Below are 15,717 nucleotides of genomic sequence, written 5' to 3' on the forward strand. Positions count from 1 at the left end.
CTCAGATTTCTTCAGATTTCAAACTGTGGAAATGAACCACTTTTTTCTCTCGTCATAACTTTTTGTTGGATTTCCACAGAGACCTGAAAATTTCCATGATTGTTCACCAAAGCCTGCTGTCTCTTACGGTGAAAGAATGATATCGATACTCCAAATAGATTTCAAGTCACAAAGCGTTGTTTGAGGGCAAGTCAAGGCAGTTTTTGCTTCGCTCTACTCAGTTATGGTGCATTAGAAGTCAAATATCTTTAATAATTCATATTTTAATGATAAATTGTAAACACTGGAAGATTCCCCCATCTCTTCTGAACAAAACGGTGTAAGAATGACCGCTCTAGCCCCTACGGTTTGGAAATTATGGTCATTTGTTTGAGGGGAGTCCTCACTATGAGAAATAGGCTGCAATAATCCTGTGCCTCTCTGTGCTGCGTGTGTAAAAAGAGGCACATGTTTTGGCGGGAAAAAGTACACAGGCTCTCTGATTGGTGGATTCAAATTCAGCAGCTCCCAGGCTGACCTAGAAACTTACTTCTCTCTCCCTGTGCATTTTTTTGCTGATTTTTTCATTTAACAAGTATATTTGAGGGACCCTCAGCATGTTCAGCATTTTTTCAGCTGTCCATTTTGCTTTTCCAATTTTTCTGTTTAACTTATTACTATTGTGCTAAATCATACTGTTTCTGCTATTTTATAAGATTTGTGCTTAATATAGTATTTCTGCTTTTTATAGGATTTGTGCTTAATATAGTATTTCTGCTTTTTATAGAATTTGTGCTTAATATAGTATTTCTGCTTTTTATAGAATTTGTGCTTAATATGGTATTTCTGCTTTTTATAGGATTTGTGCTTAATATAGTATTTCTGCTAAATTATAGTATTTCTGCTTTTTATAGTATTTGTGCTAAAACATAGTATTTCTACTAAATGTAGTATTTATGCTTAATCATAGTATTTCTATATATTTCTGCCAGGTCCCCAGGCAGCCAATCCTCTGTGAGGACTGAGAAATTCAAATTTTCAAATCAGGGCCTGCACGGCTTCCCAGCCAATCATATATGTGTCCTGAGGCATTCAAATTTGCATATTGGGGCCTTCATGGCTTCTAAGCCAGCCAATCATATCTGAGGGCTGAGGAATTCAAATCCACAAATCAGGGCCTGCACAGCTTCCCAGCCAGCCAATCATGTATGTGGGCTCCAGGTATTCAAATTTGCATATTGGGGAATTCGTGGCTTCTAAGTCAACAAGTCATCCATGTCATATATCTCTAAAAATTCATATTTTAACGATAAATTGTCAACACTTGAAGATTCCCCCATCTCTTCTGAACAAAACGGTGTAAGAATGACCGCTCTAGCCCCTATGGTTAGGAAATTATGGTCATTTGTTTGAGGGGAATCCTCACTATGTGAAATAAACTGAAAGAAGCAGGTCTATGTCTCTGTGCTGCGTGTGTAAAACAGATGCACCTGTTTTGGCGGGAAAACGTAAACAGCCTCTCTGATTGGTGGATTCAAATTCAGCAGCTCCCAGGCTGACCTAGAAACTTAGTCCTCTCTCCCTGTGTGTGTGTGTGTGTGTGTGTGTGTGTGTGTGTGTGTGTGTGTGTGTGTTTAGTGGGAGAGAGAGGACCCTGCCCTTATTTGACAGCATGTCATTGTAGGATTTAAATTGAACATAGTTAGACTGGTTGACTGGATTAGAGCCTGTGTTTGTGTGTCCCTCTGTGCATTTGTGTTTCAATAAGTTATTACTATTCTGCTAAATCATAGTGTTTCTGGTACTTTTCGGTACTTGTGCTAAATACAGTATTTCTGCTAAATCATAGTATTTCTGGTACTTTTCGGTACTTGTGCTAAATACAGTATTTCTGCTTTTCATAGGATTTATGCCTAATATAGTATTTATGCTAAATTATAGTATTTCTGCTTTTTATAGGATTTGTGCCTAACATAGTATTTCTGCTAAATTATAGTATTTCTGCTTTTTATACTATTTGTTCTAAATTATAGTATTTCTGCTTTTTATAGGATTTGTGCTTAATATAGTATTTCTGCTAAATTATAGTTTTTCTTCTTTTTATAGTATTTGTGCTAAAACATAGTATTTCTACTAAATGTAGTATTTATGCTTAATAATAGTATTTCTATATATTTCTGCCAGGTCCCCAGGCAGCCAATCCTCTGTGAGGACTGAGACATTCAAATTTTCAAATCAGGGCCTGCACAGTTTCCCAGCCAATCAAATAAGTGTCCTGAGGCATTCAAATTTGCATATTGGGGCCTTCATGGCTTCTAAGCCAGCCAATCATATCTGAGGGCTGAGGAATTCAAATCCACAAATCAGGGCCTGCACGGCTTCCCAGCCAGCCAATCACATATGTGGTCTCAGGCATTCAAATTTGCATATTGGGGAATTCGTGGCTTCTAAGTCAACAAGTCATCCATGTCATATATCTCTAAAAATTCATATTTTAATATTAAATTGTCAACACTTGAAGATTCCCCCATCTCTTCTGAACAAAACGGTGTAAGAATGACCGTTCTAGCCCCTACGGTTAGGAAATTACGGTCATTTGTTTGAGGGGAGTCGTCACTATGAGAAATAGACTGCAAAAATCCTGTGTCTCTCTGTGCTGCTGCGTGTGTAAACAGATGCACCTGTTTTGGTGGGGAAAAGTGCACAGGCTCTCTGATTGGTGGATTCAAATTCAGCAGTTCCCAGGCTGACCTAGAAACTTACTTCTCTCTCCCTGTGTGTGTGTGTGTGTGTGTGTGTGTGTGTGTGTGTGTGTGTGTGTGTGTGTGTGTGTGTGTGTGTGTGTGACAGAGAGAGAGAGAGAGAGAGAGAGAGAGAGAGAGAGGCTTTTAATGGGATGATCTCATTCTAAGATTTAAATTCAATATATTTAGACTGGTTGACTGAATTGGATCTTGTGTGTGGGTCTCTATGTGCATGTGTGTTTCCTCATGTGTACATATTTGTGATTGTGTGGCTGTAATAAATTTTTTTGCAGATTTTTGTCATTTAACAAGTATATTTGAGGGACCCTCAGCATGTTCAGCATTTTTTCAGCTGTCCATTTTGCTTTTCCAATTTTTCTGTTTAACTTATTACTATTGTGCTAAATCATAGCATTTCTGCTATTTTATAAGATTTGTGCTTAATATACTATTTCTGCTTTTCATAGTATTTGTGCTTAATATAGTATTTCTGCTAAATTTAGTATTTCTGATTAATTATAGTTTTTCTACTAAATCATAGTACAGTATTTCTGCTTTTTATGGGATTTGTGCTAAAACAAAGTATTTCTACTAAATGTAGTATTTGTGCTTAATCATGCCATTTCTGCTTTTTATAGGATTTGTGCTTAATATAGTATTTCTGCTAAATTATAGTATTTCTGCCAAATTATAATATTTGTGCTAAAACATAGTCTCAATTTAAAATTACAATATTCATAGTTCATCACAGTGTCTCTGGTAAATCACAATATTTCTGCTCTGTTGTACTATTTTTCTAAATCATAGTGTTTCTGTAATGTTTAAGTATTTTTGGCTAAATATATTCTTTCTGTTATCTTATACTATTTCCCCTAAATTCTTGTATTTTTGAGAAGTTATCATGTTTCTGGTAAGTTACAATATTTCTGCTAAATTCTGCTATGCTATTGTATTTCTGCCAAGTATTATGTTTCCTCTAAGATATTGCAGTTCTGCTAAGTTATTCCATTTTAGCAAAGTTCTTTTGCTTCTGCAAAGTTTTTACAATTTCTGCAACTTTTCAGCTTTTTCAGCTACTTTTTGCATACAGCTTCAGCTTTAAGCATCCACACTGCATTTTCGCAGGAAATGCAAATTTTTCTAGTTATTATTATTCTAGTTGCTTCCGTACACTTTTTGGCACTTAACTACTTCCACAATTTTCAGCCGATTTTCACCGTTCAAATTTTAAACTATTCTGCTATTTCTGCTAATGTGCGCTATGACTTTTGGTATTTTTTGCTATTATACTTTTTAAAATATTAAGCTTTTTTCCTTTAATTTGTCCCATTGAAATGAATGGGAAACTTCAGCAATTCTGCTAAAATTTGCTTGTTTTTGAAACTTAACTACTTCCTCATATTTTCACCTAGAACAACCATTCAAACTTTAAAATGTTCACAAATTATTGGGCTATTCAGGTATGATTCAGCTTTTTCAAATCTTTTACTGTTTTACTTTTATGCCTCTTAAAGTTTTCAGTTGCAAAATTGTGATTTTTCACAAAATACATGTGTTGTTATGGTTGCTATGCTCTTGGCTTCCAGTGTGCCACTGAAGGTTTTGCAATTTTCACTTCATGTCCGAACAACTTCCTGCTACTTGCTCAATTTTCACTCAACTTCCACAAATTATACATCAAAACGTAGGTATTTTTGCTGGCTTTCAGAAAATGTCACCATCATTGTTGTGGGATTTATAGAATTTTTGCAAATCTCCTCAGACTAACACAAGGTCAGAAAACTCTCCATATAAAGTGAATGGAGAGCTTGTTCAAAATCACCGCTGGATTTCTGTAATGAGAGGCATATTCGAATCGTCATATCTCCTTAACGAAGCAAAGTTAAGACATGAGGCTTGTCCCCGAATATCTTCAGACACCCCTGACGCTCACAATTCAAGAATTTCTTTCTCACCTATTACCGTTCTGAAATGAGTTGGACTTGTTTGAGGGTAGGAAATTCGTCCTTCGCTCAGATTTCTTCAGATTTAAAACTGTGGAAATGAACCACTTTTTTCTCTCGTCATAACTTTTTGTTGGATTTCCACAGAGACCTGAAAATTTCCATGATTGTTCACCAAAGCCTGCTGTCTCTTACGGTGAAAGAATGATATCGATACTCCAAATAGATTTCGAGTTAGAAAGCGTTGTTTGAGGGCAAGTCAAGGCAGTTTTTGCTTCGCTCTACTCAGTTATGGTGCATTACAAGTCAAATATCTTTAATAATTCATATTTTAATGATAAATTGTAAACACTGGAAGATTCCCCCATCTCTTCTGAACAAAACGGTGTAAGAATGACCGCTCTAGCCCCTACGGTTTGGAAATTATGGTCATTTGTTTGAGGGGAGTCCTCACTATGAGAAATAGGCTGCAATAATCCTGTGCCTCTCTGTGCTGCGTGTGTAAAAAGAGGCACATGTTTTGGCGGGAAAAAGTACACAGGCTCTCTGATTGGTGGATTCAAATTCAGCAGCTCCCAGGCTGACCTAGAAACTTACTTCTCTCTCCCTGTGCATTTTTTTGCTGATTTTTTCATTTAACAAGTATATTTGAGGGACCCTCAGCATGTTCAGCATTTTTTCAGCTGTCCATTTTGCTTTTCCAATTTTTCTGTTTAACTTATTACTATTGTGCTAAATAATACTATTTCTGCTATTTTATAAGATTTGTGCCTAATATAGTATTTCTGCTAAATTACAATATTTCTGCTTTTTATACTATTTTTGCTAAAACATAGTATTTCTACTAAATGTAGTATTTATGCTTAATCATACTATTTCTGCTTTTTATGGGATTTGTGCCTAATATAGTATTTCTGCTTTTTATAGGATTTTTGCTCAAACATAGTATTTCTACTAAATGTAGTGTTTATGCTTAATCATCCTATTTCTGCTTTTTATAGGATTTGTGCTTAATATAGTATTTCTGCTAAATTATAGTATTTCTGCTTTTTATAGTATTTGTGCTAAAACATAGTATTTCTACTAAATGTAGTATTTATGCTTAATCATAGTATTTCTATATATTTCTGCCAGGTCCCCAGGCAGCCAATCCTCTGTGAGGACTGAGACATTCAAATTTTCAAATCAGGGCCTGCACAGTTTCCCAGCCAATCAAATAAGTGTCCTGAGGCATTCAAATTTGCATATTGGGGCCTTCGTGGCTTCTAAGCCAGCCAATCATATCTGAGGGCTGAGGAATTCAAATCCACAAATCAGGGCCTGCACGGCTTCCCAGCCAGCCAATCACATATGTGGTCTCAGGCATTCAAATTTGCATATTGGGGAATTCGTGGCTTCTAAGTCAACAAGTCATCCATGTCATATATCTCTAAAAATTCATATTTTAATATTAAATTGTCAACACTTGAAGATTCCCCCATCTCTTCTGAACAAAACGGTGTAAGAATGACCGTTCTAGCCCCTACGGTTAGGAAATTACGGTCATTTGTTTGAGGGGAGTCGTCACTATGAGAAATAGACTGCAAAAATCCTGTGTCTCTCTGTGCTGCTGCGTGTGTAAACAGATGCACCTGTTTTGGTGGGAAAAAGTGCACAGGCTCTCTGATTGGTGGATTCAAATTCAGCAGCTCCCAGGCTGACCTAGAAACTTACTTCTCTCTCCCTGTGTGTGTGTGTGTGTGTGTGTGTGTGTGTGTGTGTGTGTGTGTGTGTGTGTGTGTGTGACAGAGAGAGAGAGAGAGAGAGAGAGAGAAAGGCTTTTAATGGGATGATCTCATTCTAAGATTTAAATTCAATATATTTAGACTGGTTGACTGAATTGGATCTTGTGTGTGGGTCTCTCTGTGCATGTGTGTTTCCTCATGTGTACATATTTGTGATTGTGTGGCTGTAATAATTTTTTTTGCAGATTTTTGTCATTTAACAAGTATATTTGAGGGACCCTCAGCATGTTCAGCATTTTTTCAGCTGTCCATTTTGCTTTTCCAATTTTTCTGTTTAACTTATTACTATTGTGCTAAAGCATACTATTTCTGCTATTTTATAAGATTTGTGCTTAATATACTATTTCTGCTTTTATAGGATTTGTGCTTAATATAGTATTTCTGCTAAATGTAGTATTTATACTTAATCATACTATTTCTGCTTTTTATAGTATTTGTGCTTAATATAGTATTTCTGCTAAATTTAGTATTTCTGATTAATTATAGTTTTTCTACTAAATCATAGTACAGTATTTCTGCTTTTTATGGGATTTGTGCTAAAACAAAGTATTTCTACTAAATGTAGTATTTGTGCTTAATCATACCATTTCTGCTTTTTATAGGATTTGTGCTTAATATAGTATTTCTGCTAAATTATAGTATTTCTGCCAAATTATAATATTTGTGCTAAAACATAGTCTCAATTTAAAATTACAATATTCATAGTTCATCACAGTGTCTCTGGTAAATCACAATATTTCTGCTCTGTTGTACTATTTTTCTAAATCATAGTGTTTCTGTAATGTTTAAGTATTTTTGGCTAAATATATTCTTTCTGTTATCTTATACTATTTCTCCTAAATTCTTGTATTTTTGAGAAGTTATCATGTTTCTGGTAAGTTACAATATTTCTGCTAAATTCTGCTATGCTATTGTATTTCTGCCAAGTATTATGTTTCCTCTAAGATATTGCAGTTCTGCTAAGTTATTCCATTTTAGCAAACTTCTTTTGCTTCTGCAAAGTTTTTACAATTTCTGCAACTTTTCAGCTTTTTCAGCTACTTTTTGCATACAGCTTCAGCTTTAAGCATCCACACTGCATTTTCGCAGGAAATGCAAATTTTTCTAGTTGTGTGGATGCTTTAAGCATCCACACTATTGAGTTCCTGTTTCTCTTTATTCTTTATTATTATTATTATTATTATTATTATTATTCTAGTTGCTTCCGTACACTTTTTGGCACTTAACTACTTCCACAATTTTCAGCCGATTTTCACCGTTCAAATTTTAAACTATTCTGCTATTTTTGCTCTTTCTTGCTACGATTTTTGCTATTTTTAACTATTATACTTTTTAAAATATTCCACTTTTTTCCTTTAATTTGTCCCATTGAAATGAATGGGAAACTTCTGCAATTCTGCTAAAATTTGCTTGTTTTTGAAACTTAACTACTTCCTCATATTTTCACCTAGAACAACCATTCAAACTTTAAAATGTTCATAAATTATTGGGCTATTCAGGTATGATTCAGCTTTTTGAAATCTTTTACTGTTTTACTTTTATGCCTCTTAAAGTTTTGAGTTGCAAAATTGTGATTTTTCACAAAATACATGCGTTGTTATGGTTGCTATGCTCTTGGCTTCCAGTGTGCCACTGAAGGTTTTGCAATTTTCACTTCATGTCCGAACAACTTCTTGCTACTTGCTCAATTTTCACTCAACTTCCACAAATTATACATCAAAACGTAGGTATTTTTGCTGGCTTTCAGAAAATGTCACTATCATTGTTGTGTGATTTATAGAATTTTTGCAAATCTCCTCAGACCAACACAAGGTCTCAAAACTCTCCATATAAAGTCAATGGAGAGCTTGTTCAAAATCATCGCTGGATTTCTGTAATGAGAGGCATATTCGAATCGTCATATCTCCTTAACGAAGCGACTTTAAGACATGAGGCTTGTCCCCGAATATCTTCAGACACCCCTGACGCTCACAATTCAAGAATTTCTTTCTCACCTATTACCGTTCTGAAATGAGTTGGACTTGTTTGAGGGTAGGAAATTCGTCCTTCGCTCAGATTTCTTCAGATTTCAAACTGTGGAAATGAACCACTTTTTTCTCTCGTCATAACTTTTTTTTGGATTTCCACAGAGACCTGAAAATTTCCATGACTGTTCACCAAAGCCTGCTGTCTCTTACGGTGAAAGAATGATATCGATACTCCAAATAGATTTCGAGTTACAAAGCGTTGTTTGAGGGCAAGTCAAGGCAGTTTTTGCTTCGCTCTACTCAGTTATGGTGCATTAGAAGTCAAATATCTTTAATAATTCATATTTTAATGATAAATTGTAAACACTGGAAGATTCCCCCATCTCTTCTGAACAAAACGGTGTAAGAATGACCGCTCTAGCCCCTACGGTTTGGAAATTATGGTCATTTGTTTGAGGGGAGTCCTCACTATGAGAAATAGGCTGCAATAATCCTGTGCATCTCTGTGCTGCGTGTGTAAAAAGAGGCACCTGTTTTGGCGGGAAAAAGTACACAGGCTCTCTGATTGGTGGATTCAAATTCAGCAGCTCCCAGGCTGACCTAGAAACTTACTTCTCTCTCCCTGTGCATTTTTTTGCTGATTTTTGTCATTTAACAAGTATATTTGAGGGACCCTCAGCATGTTCAGCATTTTTTCAGCTGTCCATTTTGCTTTTCCAATTTTTCTGTTTAACTGATTACTATTGTGCTAAATCATACTATTTCTGCTATTTTATAAGATTTGTGCCTAATATAGTATTTCTGCTAAATTACAGTATTTCTGCTTTTTATACTATTTGTGCTAAAACATAGTATTTCTACTAAATGTAGTATTTATGCTTAATCATACTATTTCTGCTTTTTATGGGATTTGTGCCTAATATAGTATTTCTGCTTTTTATAGGATTTTTGCTCAAACATAATATTTCTACTAAATGTAGTGTTTATGCTTAATCATCCTATTTCTGCTTTTTATAGTATTTGTGCTAAAACATAGTATTTCTACTAAATGTAGTATTTATGCTTAATCATAGTATTTCTATATATTTCTGCCAGGTCCCCAGGCAGCCAATCCTCTGTGAGGACTTAGACATTCAAATTTTCAAATCAGGGCCTGCACGGTTTCCCAGCCAATCATATATGTGTCCTGAGGCATTCAAATTTGCATATTGGGGCCTTCATGGCTTCTAAGCCAGCCAATCATATCTGAGGGCTGAGGAATTCAAATCCACAAATCAGGGCCTGCACGGCTTCCCAGGCAGCCAATCATATATGTGGCCTCAGGCATTCAAATTTGCATATTGGGGAATTCGTGGCTTCTAAGTCAACAAGTCATCCATGTCATATATCTCTAAAAATTCATATTTTAATATTAAATTGTCAACACTTGAAGATTCCCCCATCTCTTCTGAACAAAACGGTGTAAGAATGACCGTTCTAGCCCCTACGGTTAGGAAATTACGGTCATTTGTTTGAGGGGAGTCGTCACTATGAGAAATAGACTGCAAAAATCCTGTGTCTCTCTGTGCTGCTGCGTGTGTAAACAGATGCACCTGTTTTGGTGGGGAAAAGTGCACAGCCTCTCTGATTGGTGGATTCAAATTCACCAGCTCCCAGGCTGACCTAGAAACTTACTTCTCTCTCCCTGTGTGTGTGTGTGTGTGTGTGTGTGTGTGTGTGTCTGTGTCTGTGTGTGTGTGTGACAGAGACAGAGACAGAGACAGAGAGAGAGAGAGAGAGAGAGAGGCTTTTAATGGGATGATCTCGTTCTAAGATTTAAATTCAATATATTTAGACTGGTTGACTGAATTGGATCTTGTGTGTGGGTCTCTATGTGCATGTGTGTTTCCTCATGTGTACATATTTGTGATTGTGTGGCTGTAATAAATTTTTTTGCAGATTTTTGTCATTTAACAAGTATATTTGAGGGACCCTCAGCATGTTCAGCATTTTTTCAGCTGTCCATTTTGCTTTTCCAATTTTTCTGTTTAACTTATTACTATTGTGCTAAATCATAGCATTTCTGCTATTTTATAAGATTTGTGCTTAATATACTATTTCTGCTTTTATAGGATTTGTGCTTAATATAGTATTTCTGCTAAATGTAGTATTTATGCTTAATCATACTATTTCTGCTTTTCATAGTATTTGTGCTTAATATAGTATTTCTGCTAAATTTAGTATTTCTGATTAATTATAGTTTTTCTACTAAATCATAGTACAGTATTTCTGCTTTTTATGGGATTTGTGCTAAAACAAAGTATTTCTACTAAATGTAGTATTTATGCTTAATCATACCATTTCTGCTTTTTATGGGATTTGTGCTTAATATAGTATTTCTGCTAAATATAGTATTTCTGCCAAATTATAATATTTGTGCTAAAACATAGTCTCAATTTAAAATTACAATATTCATAGTTCATCACAGTGTCTCTGGTAAATCACAATATTTCTGCTCTGTTGTACTATTTTTCTAAATCATAGTGTTTCTGTAATGCTTAAGTATTTTTGTCTAAATATATTCTTTCTGTTATCTTATACTATTTCTCCTAAATTCTTGTATTTTTGAGAAGTTATGTTTCTGGTAAGTTACAATATTTCTGCTAAGTTCTGCTATGCTATTGTATTTCTGCCAAGTATTATGTTTCCTCTAAGATATTGCAGTTCTGCTAAGTTATTCCATTTTAGCAAAGTTCCTTTGCTTCTGCAAAGTTTTTACAATTTCTGCAACTTTTCAGCTTTTTCAGCTACTTTTTGCATACAGCTTCAGCTTTAAAGCATCCACACTGCATTTTCGCAGGAAATGCAAATTTTTCTAGTTATTATTATTATTCTAGTTGCTTCCGTACACTTTTTGGCACTTAACTACTTCCACAATTTTCAGCCGATTTTCACCGTTCAAATTTTAAACTATTCTGCTATTTCTGCTAATTTACGCTACGATTTTTGCTATTTTTAACTATTATACTTTTTAAAATATTCCACTTTTTTCCTTTAATTTGTCCCATTGAAATGAATGGGAAACTTCTGCAATTCTGCTAAAATTTGCTTGTTTTTGAAACTTAACTACTTCCTCATACTTTCGCCTAGAAAAACCATTCAAACTTTAAAATGTTCACAAATTATTGGGCTATTCATGTATGATTCAGCTTTTTCAAATCTTTTACCGTTTTACTTTTATGCCTCTTAAAGTTTTCAGTTGCAAAATTGTGATTTTTCACAAAATACATGCGTTGTTATGGTTGCTATGCTCTTGGCTTCCAGTGTGTCACTGAAGGTTTTGCAATTTTCACTTCATGTCCGAACAACTTCTTGCTACTTGCTCAATTTTCACTCAACTTCCACAAATTATACATCAAAACGTAGGTATTTTTGCTGGCTTTCAGAAAATGTCACCATCATTGTTGTGGGATTTATAGAATTTTTGCAAATCTCCTCAGACTAACACAAGGTCAGAAAACTCTCCATATAAAGTGAATGGAGAGCTTGTTCAAAATCACCGCTGGATTTCTGTAATGAGAGGCATATTCGAATCGTCATATCTCCTTAACGAAGCAAAGTTAAGACATGAGGCTTGTCCCCGAATATCTTCAGACACCCCTGACGCTCACAATTCAAGAATTTCTTTCTCACCTATTACCGTTCTGAAATGAGTTGGACTTGTTTGAGGGTAGGAAATTCGTCCTTCGCTCAGATTTCTTCAGATTTCAAACTGTGGAAATGAACCACTTTTTTCTCTCGTCATAACTTTTTGTTGGATTTCCACAGAGACCTGAAAATTTCCATGATTGTTCACCAAAGCCTGCTGTCTCTTACGGTGAAAGAATGATATCGATACTCCAAATAGATTTCGAGTTAGAAAGCGTTGTTTGAGGGCAAGTCAAGGCAGTTTTTGCTTCGCTCTACTCAGTTATGGTGCATTACAAGTCAAATATCTTTAATAATTCATATTTTAATGATAAATTGTAAACACTGGAAGATTCCCCCATCTCTTCTGAACAAAACGGTGTAAGAATGACCGCTCTAGCCCCTACGGTTTGGAAATTATGGTCATTTGTTTGAGGGGAGTCCTCACTATGAGAAATAGGCTGCAATAATCCTGTGCCTCTCTGTGCTGCGTGTGTAAAAAGAGGCACATGTTTTGGCGGGAAAAAGTACACAGGCTCTCTGATTGGTGGATTCAAATTCAGCAGCTCCCAGGCTGACCTAGAAACTTACTTCTCTCTCCCTGTGCATTTTTTTGCTGATTTTTTTCATTTAACAAGTATATTTGAGGGACCCTCAGCATGTTCAGCATTTTTTCAGCTGTCCATTTTGCTTTTCCAATTTTTCTGTTTAACTTATTACTATTGTGCTAAATAATACTATTTCTGCTATTTTATAAGATTTGTGCCTAATATAGTATTTCTGCTAAATTACAATATTTCTGCTTTTTATACTATTTGTGCTAAAACATAGTATTTCTACTAAATGTAGTATTTATGCTTAATCATACTATTTCTGCTTTTTATGGGATTTGTGCCTAATATAGTATTTCTGCTTTTTATAGGATTTTTGCTCAAACATAGTATTTCTACTAAATGTAGTGTTTATGCTTAATCATCCTATTTCTGCTTTTTATAGGATTTGTGCTTAATATAGTATTTCTGCTAAATTATAGTATTTCTGCTTTTTATAGTATTTGTGCTAAAACATAGTATTTCTACTAAATGTAGTATTTATGCTTAATCATAGTATTTCTATATATTTCTGCCTGGTCCCCAGGCAGCCAATCCTCTGTGAGGACTGAGAAATTCAAATTTTCAAATCAGGGCCTGCACGGCTTCCCAGCCAATCATATATGTGTCCTGAGGCATTCAAATTTGCATATTGGGGCCTTCATGGCTTCTAAGCCAGCCAATCATATCTGAGGGCTGAGGAATTCAAATCCACAAATCAGGGCCTGCACAGCTTCCCAGCCAGCCAATCATGTATGTGGGCTCCAGGTATTCAAATTTGCATATTGGGGAATTCGTGGCTTCTAAGTCAACAAGTCATCCATGTCATATATCTCTAAAAATTCATATTTTAATGATAAATTGTCAACACTTGAAGATTCCCCCATCTCTTCTGAACAAAACGGTGTAAGAATGACCGCTCTAGCCCCTATGGTTAGGAAATTATGGTCATTTGTTTGAGGGGAATCCTCACTATGTGAAATAAACTGAAAGAAGCAGGTCTATGTCTCTGTGCTGCGTGTGTAAAAAGATGCACCTGTTTTGGCGGGAAAACGTAAACAGCCTCTCTGATTGGTGGATTCAAATTCAGCAGCTCCCAGGCTGACCTAGAAACTTAGTCCTCTCTCCCTGTGTGTGTGTGTGTGTGTGTGTGTGTGTGTGTGTGTGTGTGTGTGTTTAGTGGGAGAGAGAGGACCCTGCCCTTATTTGACAGCATGTCATTGTAGGATTTAAATTGAACATAGTTAGACTGGTTGACTGGATTAGAGCCTGTGTTTGTGTGTCCCTCTGTGCATTTGTGTTTCAATAAGTTATTACCATTCTGCTAAATCATAGTATTTCTGGTACTTTTCGGTACTTGTGCTAAATACAGTATTTCTGCTAAATCATACTATTTCTGATTTTCATAGGATTTATGCCTAATATAGTATTTCTGCTAAATTATAGTATTTCTGCTTTTTATAGGATTTGTGCCTAACATAGTATTTCTGCTAAATTATAGTATTTCTGCTTTTTATAGGATTTGTGCCTAACATAGTATTTCTGCTAAATTATAGTATTTCTGCTTTTTATACTATTTGTTCTAAATTATAGTATTTCTGCTTTTTATAGGATTTGTGCTTAATATAGTATTTCTGCTAAATTATAGTTTTTCTTCTTTTTATAATATTTGTGCTAAAACATAGTATTTCTACTAAATGTAGTATTTATGCTTAATAATAGTATTTCTATATATTTCTGCCAGGTCCCCAGGCAGCCAATCCTCTGTGAGGACTGAGACATTCAAATTTTCAAATCAGGGCCTGCACAGTTTCCCAGCCAATCAAATAAGTGTCCTGAGGCATTCAAATTTGCATATTGGGGCCTTCGTGGCTTCTAAGCCAGCCAATCATATCTGAGGGCTGAGGAATTCAAATCCACAAATCAGGGCCTGCACGGCTTCCCAGCCAGCCAATCACATATGTGGTCTCAGGCATTCAAATTTGCATATTGGGGAATTCGTGGCTTCTAAGTCAACAAGTCATCCATGTCATATATCTCTAAAAATTCATATTTTAATATTAAATTGTCAACACTTGAAGATTCCCCCATCTCTTCTGAACAAAACGGTTTAAGAATGACCGTTCTAGCCCCTACGGTTAGGAAATTACGGTCATTTGTTTGAGGGGAGTCGTCACTATGAGAAATAGACTGCAAAAATCCTGTGTCTCTCTGTGCTGCTGCGTGTGTAAACAGATGCACCTGTTTTGGTGGGGAAAAGTGCACAGCCTCTCTGATTGGTGGATTCAAATTCAGCAGCTCCCAGGCTGACCTAGAAACTTACTTCTCTCTCCCTGTGTGTGTGTGTGTGTGTGTGTGTGTGTGTGTGTGTGTGTGTGTGTGTGTGTGTGTGTGTGACAGAGAGAGAGAGAGAGAGAGAAAGCCTTTTAATGGGATGATCCCATTGTAAGATTCAAATTCAATATATTTAGACTGGTTGACTGAATTGGATCTTGTGTGTGTGTCTCTCTGTGCATGTGTGTTTCCTCATGTGTACATATTTGTAATTGTGTGGCAGTCATAATTTTTTTTGCTGATTTTTGTCATTTAACAAGTATATTTGAGGGAACCTCAGCATGTTCAGCATTTTTTCAGCTGTCCATTTTGCTTTTCCAATTTTTCTGTTTAACTTATTACTATTGTGCTAAATCACACTATTTCTGCTATTTTATAAGATTTGTGCTTAATATACTATTTCTGCTTTTATAGGATTTGTGCTTAATATAGTATTTCTGCTTTTTATAAGATTTGTGCTTAATATAGTATTTCTGCTAAATTTAGTATTTCTGATTAATTATAGTCTTTCTACTAAATCATAGTACAGTATTTCTGCTTTTTATGGGATTTGTGCTAAAACAAAGTATTTCTACTAAATGTAGTATTTATGCTTAATCATACCATTTCTGCTTTTTATAGGATTTGTGCTTAATATAGTATTTTTGCTAAATTATAGTATTTCTGCCAAATTATAATATTTGTGCTAAAACATAGTCTTAATTTAAAAT

At 35.3% G+C, this 15,717-nt stretch overlaps 1 protein-coding gene across 1 annotated transcript in view; it reads left to right on the forward strand.

Moving 5' to 3' along the window:
- dpp6a (dipeptidyl-peptidase 6a) overlaps positions 1 to 15,717 on the forward strand; it is a 358,152-nt gene that overhangs the window by 45,093 nt on the left and 297,342 nt on the right. The window lies entirely within an intron of this gene.

This window comes from Maylandia zebra, linkage group LG9 (genome assembly GCF_041146795.1).
Source record: "Maylandia zebra isolate NMK-2024a linkage group LG9, Mzebra_GT3a, whole genome shotgun sequence".
NCBI classification, from domain to species: Eukaryota; Metazoa; Chordata; class Actinopteri; order Cichliformes; family Cichlidae; genus Maylandia; species Maylandia zebra.